We start from the raw sequence: 16207 nt of genomic DNA, 5'->3' as shown, positions 1-16207 counted from the left end.
GCTCCACCCTGCTCAGGAAGACTGTTCTGGCCTCTGGTACCTCTGCATCCCAGCTGTCAGATCCTGTCTTTTTCCGGGTACCATCCACATCTTTGCAAATTACCACCTTCTGAGAAAGGAAGTTCCTTGAGAGTCTGTCTGAAATAAGTTCAGCTACTTCTTTTCCACTCTTGTTTGTTTTCTCCTTAGTATTTTCTATTTCAAACCATCTTTCATATGGATATGTTGATTTATGTAAATTGTACTTTTAGCACTAGAATAAAACTCTACTGCCAAAGAGATTTTTCCTGTTTGAATTACTGGTAAATTTCTAGCATCTTCAACAATAAAAGGTACCCATGTAATCTTTGTGGAATGAATAAAAACGAACTATTGAAGAAGACCATTGGGTCCAGTCTTAACTTTGGAAGGTCATTTGGGTTATGATGTATGATCACTTTGGGGACTGACATTCATTTTATTAGGCACTATTTTCAGCAACCTTGTGTTGTGTTTGTTTGTTTGTTTTCAGAAAAAAAGATACACCCTTTTTACTGTTCTTGACTGTAGTGATATATTATTTATTGTTTATTAAAGCTTTACTGAGGATTCAGAAAAGCAAAGTCAGCCTCAAGCTATAGAGATCAGGCAGTAGTGATACACACCTTTAATCCCAGAACTCAGAAGCTTTACACCTTTAATCCTAGGATTCAGGATTAAGAAATAGAGGGATCTACCTACACAAGAGTGAATCAGTCTAAAAGAGAATTATAGCTCACACATTTAAACCCAACATTAAGGAAGTATATAATACAGAAGCAAGGTCTCAGAGAGACATTTGTTCTCCAGCCACACTGAGGAGAGACAACAGTTTGAGACTTGATGAAGAGCTTGTGTGTCGATCAGACCTTTCACCCTGGCCTAGAGGTGAGAGCTAGTGGCTGACTACTTTGCTTTTCTGATCTTCAGCTTGAATCTTGAACCCTCAATGTCAGTCTCTGGGTCTTTTATTTTTCATGTTACAGTTCACCCTATTCTCTATCTAGAAGATAATTTTAGCATGTTTGGTATTTTTACCGGTGATATGGAAGAAATAATCTGAACTAGTTAGTTTTGTCCTGATGACATCACAGTATTGCTGTGACAGTACTGCTCAAGGGAAGTTCCACTTTATGCAAAATAAATGAGATGTTCAAGTTTAGGAGTTAAGAAGACATACGAGATGAAGAAAGAGAATTCTTCTGTCTCCTTCATTCCTTTCAATTCCATGATGCCTGTTTTTATAAACCTTAGAGGTTTATGAAGAATTGAAGTAATTGTGACTGTTTGGTGTAGTGATGTCTTCCCTGCAGAAATAAAGCCTGGCTGGCTGGCCTTGAACTCATGATCCGCTGGACTACTTTACCAGCCAGTTGTGGTGGCACATGCTAGTAGGATTTGCCGAAGGAGGCAGAAGCAGGAGGATCACGAGTTCGAGGCCAGACAGCCAGACTTTATTTGTGAAAGAAAAATATCCCCCACAGTTTGGGTCTATTTTCTCTCTCCCAAAATTGATATTATTTACTATCAATCATAGAAGATGCTTCAGAATTACAAGAGCCATGTGTTTCCCAATGGACCAACTCTCTGTGATGAACTGTTAGGTGCCTTCCTTTATCGGTCATCATGCCCATACCTTCTCAGAAGAGCACACACCCCTGGGAGAGACACTAACAAGTGTAAGCAAGGACTCAGCCATGCTCTTTCCTTTTCTCTCCAAAAGAGTATGTATAACATTGGAACAAATTTAAGTCATCCCCCAAAGTGTCAGTTCTTCATACTTTCCTTTCCCTCTCATGAACATGTGACCCAATGTCTTCTTTCCTTCTTAGAATCTAGAAGAGGAGATGTGTGTTTGAGTTTTCTACTGTGATGTGTCACACTGTGTTGCCTAACACTGAGTATGAGTAGTAATACTACAAAAATGCAAGTCAGTGCATTAGAAGCTTCCGAAGGACGTTGGAAAAGGCTAACTGGGAATCCTCATCCCCATCACCTTCACTCTCCTTACAACAACCTTATCTCTATCAGAGGTTTGGCGCTTTGAATAAATAGTAGACCAGATAGCTGTAATTTAGATTAACACTGAAGGTTAATAGAATGAAAAGAGTCCAAATGTACCTTTGGGAGAGCCCGTCGCTGGCCTGCTATGAACTAATCACCACTCTTCTTATGTTGAGTAAAAGAATATTTTTCCTTGAGTCAATCCAAGGGTCATTCAATATGTGAAAGATTTCAACATGTGTTGTCTTATATAAAGAGCTGATAAATTCACTGGGTCCGTGGAAAGATAAACATGAACCCAGATATCATCATTTCAATGCTGTTTCATAAATCACAACATTTCTATTATTTGTCTTTTAACATATATATTAAATAAACATACACATCTAATTTGAACTTTTGGAAACTTTAATTGTGCTGACAACTTTGGACAAAAGCATCCTGGTTTACCATGCTGAATTTGCATTGAAGATAAATCAATAACTATATTAACCAGAAATACTAAATATTTTCCCCTTCACTTTGACAGGGATAACACACTGTCCTTTTTAAATTAATTTTTGTTGCTCTGATAAAATATTCTAAAAAATAAATACAACCAGGGGAAAGAACAGTTTATTTCAGCTTGTAATTCTGGGGTACAATCATCATTGTGAGGAAATAAAGGCAGGAACTTCAAACAGCTAGTCACTTCACATTCACAGTCTAGATCAAAGAGAAATTCATGCATATCTGCACACTTGCTTTCCTGTTTGTATCCACTCAGTTTCTCCACTCATATATTTCAGGACTTCCTAGCTAGGTAACGGTATTGCCTATGATGGTCTGAGTCTTCCTATACCCATTAGTTTGATTAAGACAATTATCCACAGGCATATCTACAGGTCAGCAAAGAGTCTTAATGAGAGAATATCTAGACATTGCTGACCTGTAGATATGCCTGTGGGTTATTGCCTTAATTATTCTCTCATTAAGACTCTTCCCAGTGTAGGCATACTTTGCTTATTTATAGCCAACCTTTTATACTTGTGTGAATGTATCAGAACTCTGCATAAAAATCTCTGAGACATCATTAAGAGATTAAACTTAAAATGGGTAAGTAGAGAAGGAGCCTTGGTATGTGTAATAGGTATATGATGGGAAATACGTTCAGTGAACAAATAAGAGACATTTGCCTAAATCTTGTACCTTATGTAATTATCTATATAAGGCATTCATTCCTCCCCAAATCAGCATGATCAAAAAACTTCTCCTTGTCCTATTGTAATTCACTTTCCAAATGTAAACAAAAAAGAAAGGATATCGGGGAGGGGAGACTCTCTTGCATTGTGAATAAAAGTCACAAAGCATGTTTGCTTTGTAGGTGTGTGTCACTGGCATACTGACCACACTCTGTGCCAGGTTAGTAAATAGAACTCAGGGAGCTTAGGTGAGCTCAGGTAGGTGTGTGGGGAGTCCCAAATATCCTTGAGACTTACAAACTTCAGTGGGCTGGTTTATAAAATCTTCAGCTACAGGACTTTGTTCATATGGCCGTTAAGGATAACAATGGAGCTCATATTATTAAACTTTTGTGGGAATTTAAGGAGACAAAAATAATAGAATGGTTAACATCATAAAAGTTAACCATCTATAAATTTCAATTTGAACTTTTAGGAACGACTGTAGTGAGTCTCACATGTCCAGAAACAATAGCAGGGCTTCTATATCCTAAAAGTTCTAAGGTCTTAGATCTGACTCCAAATTCCTTATCATGTTTCTAGAATCCTGGGACAAAAATGAAGAGTTTGGGGTCCAGATCTTTGAAAAGGAATCTGTCTGTACTCCTAATTTTCCTAGCAGAGTTCTTTAAAAATGTGAGCAGGAGTCAGAGAACACAATTGTTCTACTACCATTTTCATCCTGGTAAACAAAACGTGTGTATGTTGGAAGCCTGCCTTACAAGAATTTGACAGGAGGAGCTCCTGTACTATTTGAGTTACTAATGCAATAGCAAACAGTTCCTACCATTTACTTTGTACTTTGATAATGTCTTGGTTTGAAGGGTCACACAGGCCTTTCCAAACATTAACTTATTTCACCTTTCTAACGTTTTGAAGGGGTCATAAAAGGTTAGCATGCCCTTTGTTTTATAGATGAGAAAACTGAGATCTGAAAAGGACAGATGAGCCCTGTACCAAGGTTACCCAACAAGCTGATGTGCTATCCAACCTGATACTCCTGGTTGCGGACAGCCTGGAGCTCATAGAGGGAAATCCACCCAGGGTATCTGGATGCTGACCTAAAACTTCCAGAATATTGAATTTTATTTTTCTATACATCTCAAATAAGCTTAAGATGATTAACACAAATGTGTGTTGCAAAGCTGGCTTCCTCAGACCATAGAATAAAAAGGGAAATGAGTAACTCCAAGTCCAAGAGCAAAATGTAAGAGCTGCAAACAAATGTTATTCATATGAAAAATGAGTCTGGGGAGTTTCTTTGCTCTGTTATTTAAGTTGACTGGATTTTAGTGGTTCTAAATACAGGGAGTGAACTCATTTAGTTAGGAATCTTTCATTTTGTCTTGATTACCTCGATGGGCTACTCATTTGTGTAATGGAGTCAGAAATACTGCATAGATAATTTTTTCATATACTTATTCAAAGTCATGTTCCCACTCTCCAGAAGGGAGTCCTTCCTTGGAGGGCAGGTTTCCCCCAACCCTATAGTCTTGTATCTTTCTTCACAAACACGCCCATTCACTTTTACTCATTGTCCATTGTTGTACCCTTAGTGCCTAAAAATTGTACTCGGTACAGAGTGAAATTCTTTAGGGGTCACAACATAATTTCTTGATTACAAAATGAATGAACTGATGTTCTCCTGACAACTCCATTCTCTTAGTACTATGAAATCACATTTGCAATTGTAACCATATATGAGTGCCCATCTCATTTCCCAGAGGGAGGTGTAAAGACATGATGTTTTTGTTTGATCTAGAAATACACTACACTCACTATCTGCATGATGCTTAACAGAAACATCTTAAGTAGGTTTAACTTTCTATTTAATTGTGTGTGTATGTGTGTGCATATGTGTGCATGTGTGTGCGCATGCGCACATGCAGGTATGTATGCACATGCCATGGTTTATATGTGGATGTCAGAAGTCTGTTTTGGGAAGTCAATGCTAGCATTCCACATTGCTGAACTAGGGTCTCTCTTGTCTCTGTTGCTGCACTGTGGATTCCAGTCTATAGTTGGCCCAAGAGCTCCCAGTTGATTCTCCTCTCTTGGCCTCCCATATTACTATAGGATTGTTAATATTGAAAATGGGTACCACTGCATCCAATTTTTAGCAGAACTTCCAGGGGTCTAACACAGGTTGTGAAGTGCTTACAGCTAATATTTTTACGCAAGGAGCCATCCACCTGGTCCAATATTTTACATTGGAGAAAAATCAATTGGGCAGCTTCATCAATTTCAAATGATTAAAAAATGGTAACAAAAGATTGGAAGATTTGGAATACATACATACACACACACACACACACACACACACACACACACATATATATATATATATATATATATATGGAGAGAGAAAGAGAGAGCACAAAGATTAGTTATACTACATCCTAGATCTTTCTAGTGTAAGTAGTTTACAGAGCTCCATAATGTGATTCTCATGAACCATAATTGCATTCTACATATGGCCTATGTTACAGAACCTCCCTGTCATTTTTAGGCTAATCCTCCTTAAGGACAGGGTCTACTCCATCTATCAACAAGGTTTGGGAAATCTAGGATAGAATCTTCATTCATTCAAACTATGTCCATCCCAATTTTCAGTAATATATTAGGCACTGCAAGTTGCTGTCTAGATTATTTCTCCTGAGCTGGCCTCTCTGCTTCCATGTTTCTTTCCCCAAGAAAAAGACTGAAAGTGAAAACCAACTCAAGTTCTAATGAAGTAGAATAATGGAGAGTCCAAGCTGGTAGGGCAGCTTTCAAAGGTCAGCTATGCCAGAGAAAAGATAAACTACCTTGTTTGTCTGGCTTCTCACAATGTCTACTCCGTTAAGATCTAGCTTATAACTCTCTTCTGCCACAATTCCCACAGCTTCCACACTAAAACCATATTCTGATTCTTAAACTTTACTTCAAAATGAATGATAAACTCAGTCAACATGGCTTGCAAGTCTGATAATCTGTGCCCCAGTGAGGCCTTTGCCCTGTCCCTTGTCACATAGGTCATGTCTGTCTGTTAGTGTTGTTTCTTGTTGAAATATGCATTTATGTGAATCCAGGGTGTGCCTCACTGGGGCTACTTTTATACTGAACTCCATGATATATGCATAATACTTAATGACAAATGGGTAGAGTTCTCCTGTCTGTTCTCTCCAGTCCTTCTGATGGTTTCAAAGTCTCAGCTTTGTGCTAATTGTCACATGAAAATGTTATTCTGCTTGATAATTTCCCTTATTAGTGAAAGAAACAACAAATCCTTGGTAGGAACATTAGCATATTAGGGGGCAGGGTGGAATTGTATCATGTTACCTACTACTGGAATTCTACTGAGTTTTAACAGCTACCTTCTTTTTATGGCAAATGAGACAAGTTTTCTATCAACTAGGCAGGAATAAAAGCTTTTCAATGTAAGTACAGCAAGAAGTGAAAGTGTATATATTTAAAGGAAGCATTCTGCTAACTAAGCGAGTACAACTATATGACAACAATTTGATGGAGTATTTGAATGATGGAAGTTTGAAAGAGAATGCCTTCCGATGTTTCTTCTCCCCTAGAAAGTAGTTTTGCATGTTCCATCATGTCTTTAGCCCTCAAATTGCGTATATAAACACTTGCTTGAAGAATGGTTATAAGAGGAAGATGCTATTTTATTGAAGAGAAAAATCACTTACATGAGAAACCGATAACCAGATTGCCACTCTGAGAATGTAGTCCCAGTAGACTGGAGCCCCCAAAAGAGAGCAAGTGCCCCTCTCCTCAAATCTTTATTCCACACTCCCAATATGTACCTATGCCCACACCCAAAGGGGCATGGTCAGTGCCACAGGTACCCAAGTATCTCTCCCTACAAAAGGCAACTGCTGGGCTTCTGTGGCCCAGGTCTTAGCATGCTTCTGTATCATCGTGAGATAACCCTGAGGAAATCATCTGCAAAGAAGAAACACTAAAACCTAGAGTTTGGAGGCCTTCAGCATTTATTGGCTGCCTCCATTGCCATGGGCCCATGGCGACGCAGAATATCGTGTTAGTCGGAGTGTAGGACAGAGGAATGCTGAACTTGTGATGTTTGGGAATTAAAGGAAGAAAGGAAAACAGAGGGCAAAGAATAGCTTTCAAAGACTATCCTTTAGTTATATCTATTCCCTTTACCTAAGTCATTCTCTGTAGTTTTCATCACCTCCCAACACTCCAATTATAAAGCCATGCATGGAACTGTCTACTCGCTTCCCAAACTCCCACCTTTGAATATTGTACTTCAAGTCAAGTCTAAAACACCTCAGTGTTTTGGGGTGAACACCTGATACTCACACTATAACAGTTGAATTTGAAATATCCACTAATACCTCAAAGCATCTTGCTAGCTTGTTGGACTTTTACACCTTTCACACTAATATTGATGAACACACTTGATCCTAGTATCAAAATACTCTGCCTATTTACCTGTGTCCTAGATGATTTTCTTTTTCTCCTCCTCCTCTCCCTCCCCGCCCCCCTCCTCTTCCTCCTTCTCCTACTGCTCCTGGGACATCATCTGAGGAAATTTCTTTTCTCCTAAACACCGTCTTTACTGATTCATTCCTATCAACCACGCAGACAATGTAAAATAAAACAGTGTGTATGACTTGCCCTCATACATCATTTCCTTTGTTTCCTTCTCAGAAAATCTCACTTTGTCTCTGCAATCTAAGCAACCTGACCCACATGGAACAGTTCCAAACAAAGTCACTAAAAACCTTCATTCACTCAATCCACTGCCTCTCATCAGCCAGCCTACAGTAAAGTGTTTGATACCTGGATAACCTCTGCCAGCTTAAAGCAGTCTTCACCTGACATTCAGGAAGCTACCAGTGTGGCTGCTTTCCTACCCCAATCTCATCTCATGGTCTGGATTTGTCTCCCAGTCCTTGGGGGAACCCTGAGCCTCCATTTGCATGGCTTTTCTCTATCTAAACTTAGTCTTCAATTGACCTAACTAGATTTATAGATGCAAATTCTATCTACATGCTGACAACAGGTATATTTATATCTCTAGTTCAGACATCTCTCTCAAACACCAGACTTGCATATACCCTGTTTACTTAATTTCTCCATCTGGATGTTTTAACAGGCATCTCATGTTCAGTGAAGCCAAAATGAAACTTCTACTTTCGTGTATCCTTACTTAGCTTTTGTTGCAAGCTTATCATGGCATAGCTCATGATAACTCTACCCTTCTGTTGCTCAGGAAAGAAAACAGACTGGCACCATTCTCTTCTCTTTCTTTGTACCCTGTTTCCATCTACTCCATCAACAAATCTGCACCAGAATAATGCACAATGTAACTAGTTCTTCATTCATGTTCCGGTATGCTCATTCACGCTGCAGGGTGTCTACAAGGTTCCCTCACAGTTTCTACTTCCTCCCTCTGTCCTGGGTATTTATATCATATTCTTAAAGCAATATCCCAAGTGATCCCTCCAAAATGAAAGTCAGATCACATCCCACTTCGATTCAGAAGTTTCCAGTAGCTTCTCACCTCTTTAAAATTGCACTGATTGGTGTGCCCTGTGCTTGATCTCTGCCCTCTGCCCTCATTTCCTAGGACTGTATGTTTATCCAATAACTGTTTCTTAACACTTTTTTTTTTCTTTTACCTCATATGGATGTACAGGCTGCTGTATTTGGAATGCTCTGTTTGCGTGTGTGTGTGTGTGTGTGTCTGTCTGTCTGTCTGTCTGTCTGTCTGTCTGTCTGTCTATCTCCCCTATTAGGGATAATAAAATGCTTCCTGACCTATGTATAAGAGTAACATGCCTGCCAGGTGGTGGTAGCACAGGGCTTTAATCTCAGCACTCACTCAGGAGGCAGAGGCAAGCAGATCTTCGTGAGTTCAGGGATAACCTGGTCTATAAAGTGAGTTCCAGGAGAGCCAGCACTGTTACACAGAGAAACCCTGTTTTGAAAAAACAAAAGAGAGACTAACATGTTTCATGATTTTCATGGCACAACTTATATTTTCTGTGATTTATTTTCACTTTAGGAGTTATTTTACAAATATGAAAATAATATACACACATATGCTTATACACATGGCTACATGTGCACACACAGTTCTCTCTCTATATATATATGTATATATATGCATATATATGTATATATGAGAGAGAAAAACAGAGCGAGGCAGAAAAGATCTTCTCACTAGGAATTGATGACAATGTATATAGAACACAGCACATATGATAAGTACATTGCATTTATTCAAGTAGATTAGTATCTACATATATTTTTTATTGCTTATATCTTTGCCACTAGAGTGTAAATGCTGTGATGATAGGAGTTTCCCTGCTATGCCCCCAGTATCTGAAACAATTTCACATACGAAATAGACTTCCAACATTTATTTGTTAAATAAAACAATAGGAGGGATCAAACAGTTGTTCCTACAACAGCTTACATTTTTAATGTTTAGTTTATATTTGAGTCCTTTTGTTTCTGACATTTGTACAATGTATTCCACAGATATTTATTGAGTACCCCAGACCCTAGTCCTTGAGCTAGGAAGCAAGAGACAGGCATAAAGATGAATAAAACATATGTTGTCCAGACAGAGGACGTGAAGTCTACAGAATATTCCCCACTTCTTCAGCTGTTCAGGTTCAGCTCAGGCGGAACATGTGTCTTGACCTTGCAGGCATAATTAAGCATCTTTTCACTTTATTTCATTATTACCCAGGGGTCTTAAGAGAGGAACCCTTGACAAAGAGCTGACAGATATGTTTTAAGACAAGAAAATTACAATTTAAACATGAACGTTTGGCCAGTCTAGATTCCCCATTTTAGTATGCCAAAAAAAAATGGAGTGGAATTGACTTAAAAAAAAACTATAGTTTCTCCTATAGGAGCATTCTCTGTTTTCTTATACAACCTGCACTCCTCTCTTTCATTTCTCTGTGGGTCTTAGAACCCTGTAAAAACACTTATTTCCCCTATTACTTGGATCACCAGTACCTTGCATCCTGGTTGGCTAGACAGATGTCTGCTTCTTTCTCCTCAGGTGGGAGCTGGTTGGGACAGCTCATTTCTGCATTCCAAGCTCTTCTTTTTCAGTTGATCCTACAGTAAAAGCTCAACACAGCCTTGCAATGAAAATAAACTCAGGCTTCTTGATCTTGTTTCCTCTAGCAGACAGGCTTTCCTGAAAGGATATAGTCAGGTGGATACATTGTGCAGAAAAAAATTTTAATTGCTTAGTCTTTCTCAGAAGTTAAGGGAAAGAAATCAATTAAAAACCAACATGTGAAGTCTTAACAGAGCATATATCACATTTGCATAAGAATGAATACAAATACATATTAAATTTTATGGTAATAATGAGCAATTATTATTGAATGGAATTTATCATACTCTTGGGAAGTATGAGAGAGATACATTAGTTTTAAAAATGCATCTTGTAACACCAAGCATTAAGCAACAAAGACTCACTTGTTTCCAGAAAACTGAAGTTTTACTATAAATTTGGGATATCCAAAAAACTCATCAAGTCTGAGAATTTCCAGTTGCTGCTCTAATTCTCTAGAAACTGGGAATCGCTGTCTCTTAAGAGCGTTTATAAGAATTCATTAAACATTTGGAATTTTTAAGAAGGTATAACTTCACAAGTGAAAAGGAAAGTTCTCCACAATAGGAAATACCTAGAAAACAGCTCTGCATTACCAAGTATTTGCATGACAACTAATTGTGTCAAGCTGCCTTTTCTCCTGCTTCCTAGTTTACCTCCAGCCTCCCTGCCCATTTTCCATTCTTCTCCTCCTTAAATGGGTTAAGCTAACCTTTCAGGGCTTCTGCAGGTTTATATTGTGCAGGATCTTGCCCTTTTGCCATTGGGACATTAAGCGGATCCTGCATGGGGGCTGTTGAAATCCTGTGAGACCCAAACATTGTCACAGAGAAGACTCTTGTGTGAGAGACTCTATGACAGACAGGAAGTGATGGAATCTCATTCAGAGCCCTCTTCTATGCATCTTAACCCTAGTTTTATGCCCATACTCTGAAGGTTTCATGCTGCTAGCCCTTAGCACCCTGTGTGTTAAGTCAGATTCATTGTGATATCTATGAACCCTTGAAAAGGGCTCAGAACCCATGTTCAAGGTCATATTACAACTACCCCCAGGATAATTGTCAGACATGACTCAGTATTTGAAATGAGAATATGGTTGAATTTAAAGATGGGGGCAGACTGAATTCCAGAAGTATTCTGCATACGGTCTGGAGGGTTACTCAATTCTTCTACTGCAGGAGAGCATCCTCAAGAATGTTTGAAAGTCTGCAGTGAGACAAAGGGCAGGGGAGAATGTGTATGCTTGCATGAGAAAAGATGAGATTAGCTGAGGGTAGGTAGAAGAAGTTAAAGTAACAACAGTAACTATAGACATGTTGACTGAGTTCTGAGGAAAAGACAGGTGTATGGCAAACAGCTTTTTAACCCTTTCCATAATCCTATGGCTTAGGTATTAATATCAATTTCATTTTACTAATAATAAAACTAAAGCCTAGAATGTATTTAAATTTGTACAACTGTTAAATCTGAGGGAGTCTAGATATAACTCCTACATTTCCAATTCCTGATTCTTTGGTCATAACCACAGAGAAGCAATTGTTTTTTTTTTTTTACTTTTTTTAGAAAAAAGCTTGCTTGACATGTCATTCCCAGATCCCTCTCCTTCCCTTCCTCTCCTCACCAGCCTCCACAACCCCCCATCCTATGCCCCCTCAACCCCCCAGGGAGGGTAAGGCCTTCCATGGAGGATCTTCAAAGTCTACCATATCATCCCAGGCAGGGTCTAGGCCCTCTCCAATGTGTACAGGCTGAGAGAGCATCCTTCTATGTGGAATGGGCTCCCAAAGTCAATTTGTATGCCAGGGATAAATACTGATCTACTATCCGAGGCCCCATAGATTAACAAGGCCTCTTCACTGACACCGACATTCAGGGGGTCTGAATCAGTCCCATGCTGGCCTCTTAGTCTTCAGTCTGAGGTCCATGAACCCCTCCTTGTCCAGTCAGCTGTATCTATGGGTTTCACCATCTGGGTCTCGACTCCTTTTGCTAATCACTCCTCCCTCTCTTCAACTGGGTTCCAGGAGTTCAGCTCAGTGTTTAGCTGTGGGTGTCTGCTTCTGCTTCTATCAGCTACTGGATGAAGGCTCTAAGAGGGCATATAAGGTAGCCATCAATCTCATGATCAGGGGAGGGCATAGTGGGAAGGCTAGCCTCTCCACTATTGCTTAGATTGTCATCCTTGTAGATCTCTGAAATCTCACTAATGCCATATCTCTCCTCAAACCTAAAATGGCTTCCTCTATTATGGTATCTCTCATTCTGCTCTCCACTATTCTTCCCCTGACTCAACTTTCCTATTCCCCCATGTCCTCCTCTCCCCTCCTCTTCTCCTCCTCTCTTTCTCCCAGCTCCTTCTCCCCTCCTTTCCCCCCATGTTTCCAATCCCCTCGGGAGATCCTGTACCATTCCCCTTCTCTGGGGTACCATGCGCATATCTCTTAGGGTCCTCCCTGTTTCCCAGACTTTCTGGAGGTAAGATTGTTGGCTGGCAATCCCCTGCTCCATGTCTAAAATGCATATATGAGTGAGTACATGCCATGTTTGTCTTTTTGTGACTGGGTTACCTCACTCAGGATGGTTTCTTCTAGTGCCATCTATTTGCCAGCAAATTTCAAGACTCCATTGTTTTCTCCACTGAATAGTACTCTATTGTGTAAACGTCCTACATTTTCTCTATCCACTCTTCATTTGAGGGGCATCTAGATTGCTTCAAGGTTATGGCTATTACAAATGTGCTGCTATGAACATACTTGAACAGATTTCCTTATTGTTTGAATTCACATCTTTTGGGTATATGCTTAAGAGTGGAATTTCTGGATCTTGTGGCAGACTGATTCCCATTTTCCTGAGAAATTTCCATACTGATTTCCAAAGTGGCTGTACGAGTTAGCACTCCCACCAGCAGTGGAGGAATGTTCCCCTCTCTCCACATCCTCTCCAGCATAAACTGCCATTGGTGTTTTTGGTTTTAGCCATTCTGGCAGGAGTGAAATGGTATCTCAGAGTTGTTTTGATTTGCATTTTCCTGATGGCTAGGGATGTTGAGCACTTTCTTAAGTGTCTATCCAACATTTTAGACTCCTTTATTGAGAATTTCTATTTGGTTCTGTACCCCACTTTTTAATTGGATTATTTGGTGTTTTGGTGGCTAGCTTCTTGCATTGTTTGTAAATTTTGGAGATCAGCCCTCTGTCAGATTTTTTTTCTTGTTCTTTTTGCTTAGTTTTTTGTAGGTTTTGTTTGTTGTTTTTAAGAGTGGCTATCTAGATATCAAAATAAACAAACCTTCCTTTGCAGGGTAGCCTCAAAACAGTCCTCTACATACCCACTGATAGCCTTCATCCCCTGCTTTAGTCCTTTGTCACTTAAGACACAATCAATGCGTGATTTTTGTCTCTTTACATTGGGGGCCCCCCCAAAGAAGATGTGAATTTGCTTCTTGTAGAATGGACACAGTTCAAAAAAAAGGTCAATGTGTCATTAAGCCTGAAGAAAATGAAAGGATGGATAGCAGTCTTTGTTGGTCTCTGTAAACTAAAGAAAATGGCTGTGAATTGTAAAACATTATCAACAATGCAGCCTGCTGATTATTGTTCTTGCTAGATAGACACAAATAGGCATGTATTTCACAAAGACGTGCTCTACTGTGTCTAAGTACATATTAGTACAAGCTCTATGCAGATCGATGGTAAAGGCATTAGTTCCTGCTTTTTCAGAATATAAGGAAACCTGTGAAAGGCCACAACATTTTTATGAGTTTAAAATAAAAATCCTGGGGCAGGTAGACCTAGAGGCAGAAGATGGATATGAGGAAGAAAAAAGCCATGCTGCTTGTGTTAAATGACGATGGAGGTCAGCCACATGGCAAACAGGAAGGGGAACTTTAAAGAGAAAGAAAAAGAAAGCCCAGAGTCCTAGAGGAAACTTATTAGGCTCTTCCCAGCCTCTGAAAAATAGATGAGAAGAGAAAGGAATTGTTAAACCATTCAGATTCTGGACATAGAAAGTTGGACTCACCTAACAAAACATCATGGCCACCAATAAGGAATACACTAGAAGACAGTGGTGTGTAGCAATTGTTTCCCTCAGAGAGTGAAAAATCCCATCCTTCAGGGAAGCTCATTAAAACTGGGAGTAAAAACTCAAAAGAACTTCAGGAAGTCCCTGAATCTGGCAAGATTCACTAAGTCCCACCCTTCTGAAGAGCAGAGACCAGCCAAGCAGTCTGAAAGACACATAAATAGAACCACTTAGAAGAAACAAAGACTGGGTGAAATGTTTAGCTGAAACACCTGTAGTTGACACTCTCTAAACTACTGATCAGCCTGTAGGCTCTGTGTAGTGTGCTCCAAGCTACCAATATCTGTGAGATATCACTCTCGCTGGGGTGGCCTTTGGTGACACAGCTGTGGTGGGGGAAGTTCTTCTGTGTATATGTAAATAAAGCACTGTTGGACAAGAGGGAAGCAAGATAGGTGGGACTAAGAATCTAGGAGGATTGTGGGAAATGTAGTGAAGAGAGTCATCGAGATGTGATCCCCTGGAGGAGAGAACGCAAGTCTGGCGTTTTCAGAAAGATAAGTCCTTGTAAAAATATATAATGAGGGAAGTCCTGTGTATGTGCTTATCTTATTGGTTGTTGAATAAAGTACTGTTGGCCAATAGGGAAGCAAAATAGGTGGGACTAGGAGTCTAGGAGGATTATGGGAAATGTAGTGAAGGGAGTCGTCGCCATGTAATTCCCTGGAAGAGGGGACGCAAGTCTGTATTCTTGGTAAGATAAGACCTTATGGAAATATGTATTAGTAATTATGGTTCAAATAATTAAGTCGGAGATATCCAATGAGAAACAATAGCTAATGGCCAACAGTTTCATAATTAATATAGTTTCCTGTGTGTTCATTTGGGTTAGCAAGGCTCCAAGACCTAGGCAGGATCCTACAACAAATATATATTGGTGATTATGGGTTAATGATTAAGCCAGAGCAAGTCAAATAAAAACCATAGAAAATGGCCAACAGCTTCATAATTAATGTAATATCTCATGCGCTATTTGGGGGCTGAGGCAGCAGCGATAGGACCCAGGTGGTGGGAGGAAAGACTAAATGTCATTTCACAGCTGTCTTTGAGCCATGTTTCCTCTTATAAGTAAATCTGTTGTGGCAAAAATCTGTTTTGTACACTGTAAAGATGCATTGCTCTGACTGACTTAATAAAAAGCTGGAAGGCCAATAGCTAGTCAGGATTTCTAGATGCAGAGGATGCTGGGAAGAAGGGAGGGGACACCAGGAGATGTGGAGGAGCAGAATAAGTAGTACAGAATTCAGATTAAAATAAATGGATTAATTTAAGTTTTAAAGGCTAGTGGGACATGTCTAAGCTCAGTCAGGGCTATCATGATGAATAACAAGGTTCCACCCCATTGTTTGGGAGCTGGCAGGACAGAGAAAGAGTCATTATATAAACCTTCACACACATTCCTGTAATTAATCCCGATAAAACTCATTTATTCACCAAGATGGTTTTTTTAATGTTTTTTGGTGTTTTATCTGTATTTTGGTCTGTCACCAGCTCCCTATCTGGAGTGGGTAGATGTTTGCTCATGTCTCTCTAGGAATAGTGTTACCAAATGAGGATTTTGGGAAAGAGTAACATAGTGTTTCACTAGAGTTTGGATAGCTTTTCTGCCTACTTGTTTAGCATGGCTTAAGGTGAAATTACGTTCTTGAGTGAGGGTGGTGTCTGTAGGTCAATGAGTCATCCAATTATATTAATGCTTTTATGTTTTGAGTAGCTTGAAATATCAGGTCTCCAACCATGCCAGAGAAATAACTTTCCCTAATGGCTGTTGTAA

This window comes from Mesocricetus auratus, unplaced genomic scaffold (genome assembly GCF_017639785.1).
Source record: "Mesocricetus auratus isolate SY011 unplaced genomic scaffold, BCM_Maur_2.0 Super-Scaffold_100023, whole genome shotgun sequence".
Lineage (NCBI taxonomy): Eukaryota > Metazoa > Chordata > Mammalia > Rodentia > Cricetidae > Mesocricetus > Mesocricetus auratus.
The sequence above is the reverse complement of the archived record's forward strand: the minus strand, read 5'-3'. Positions refer to the sequence as shown.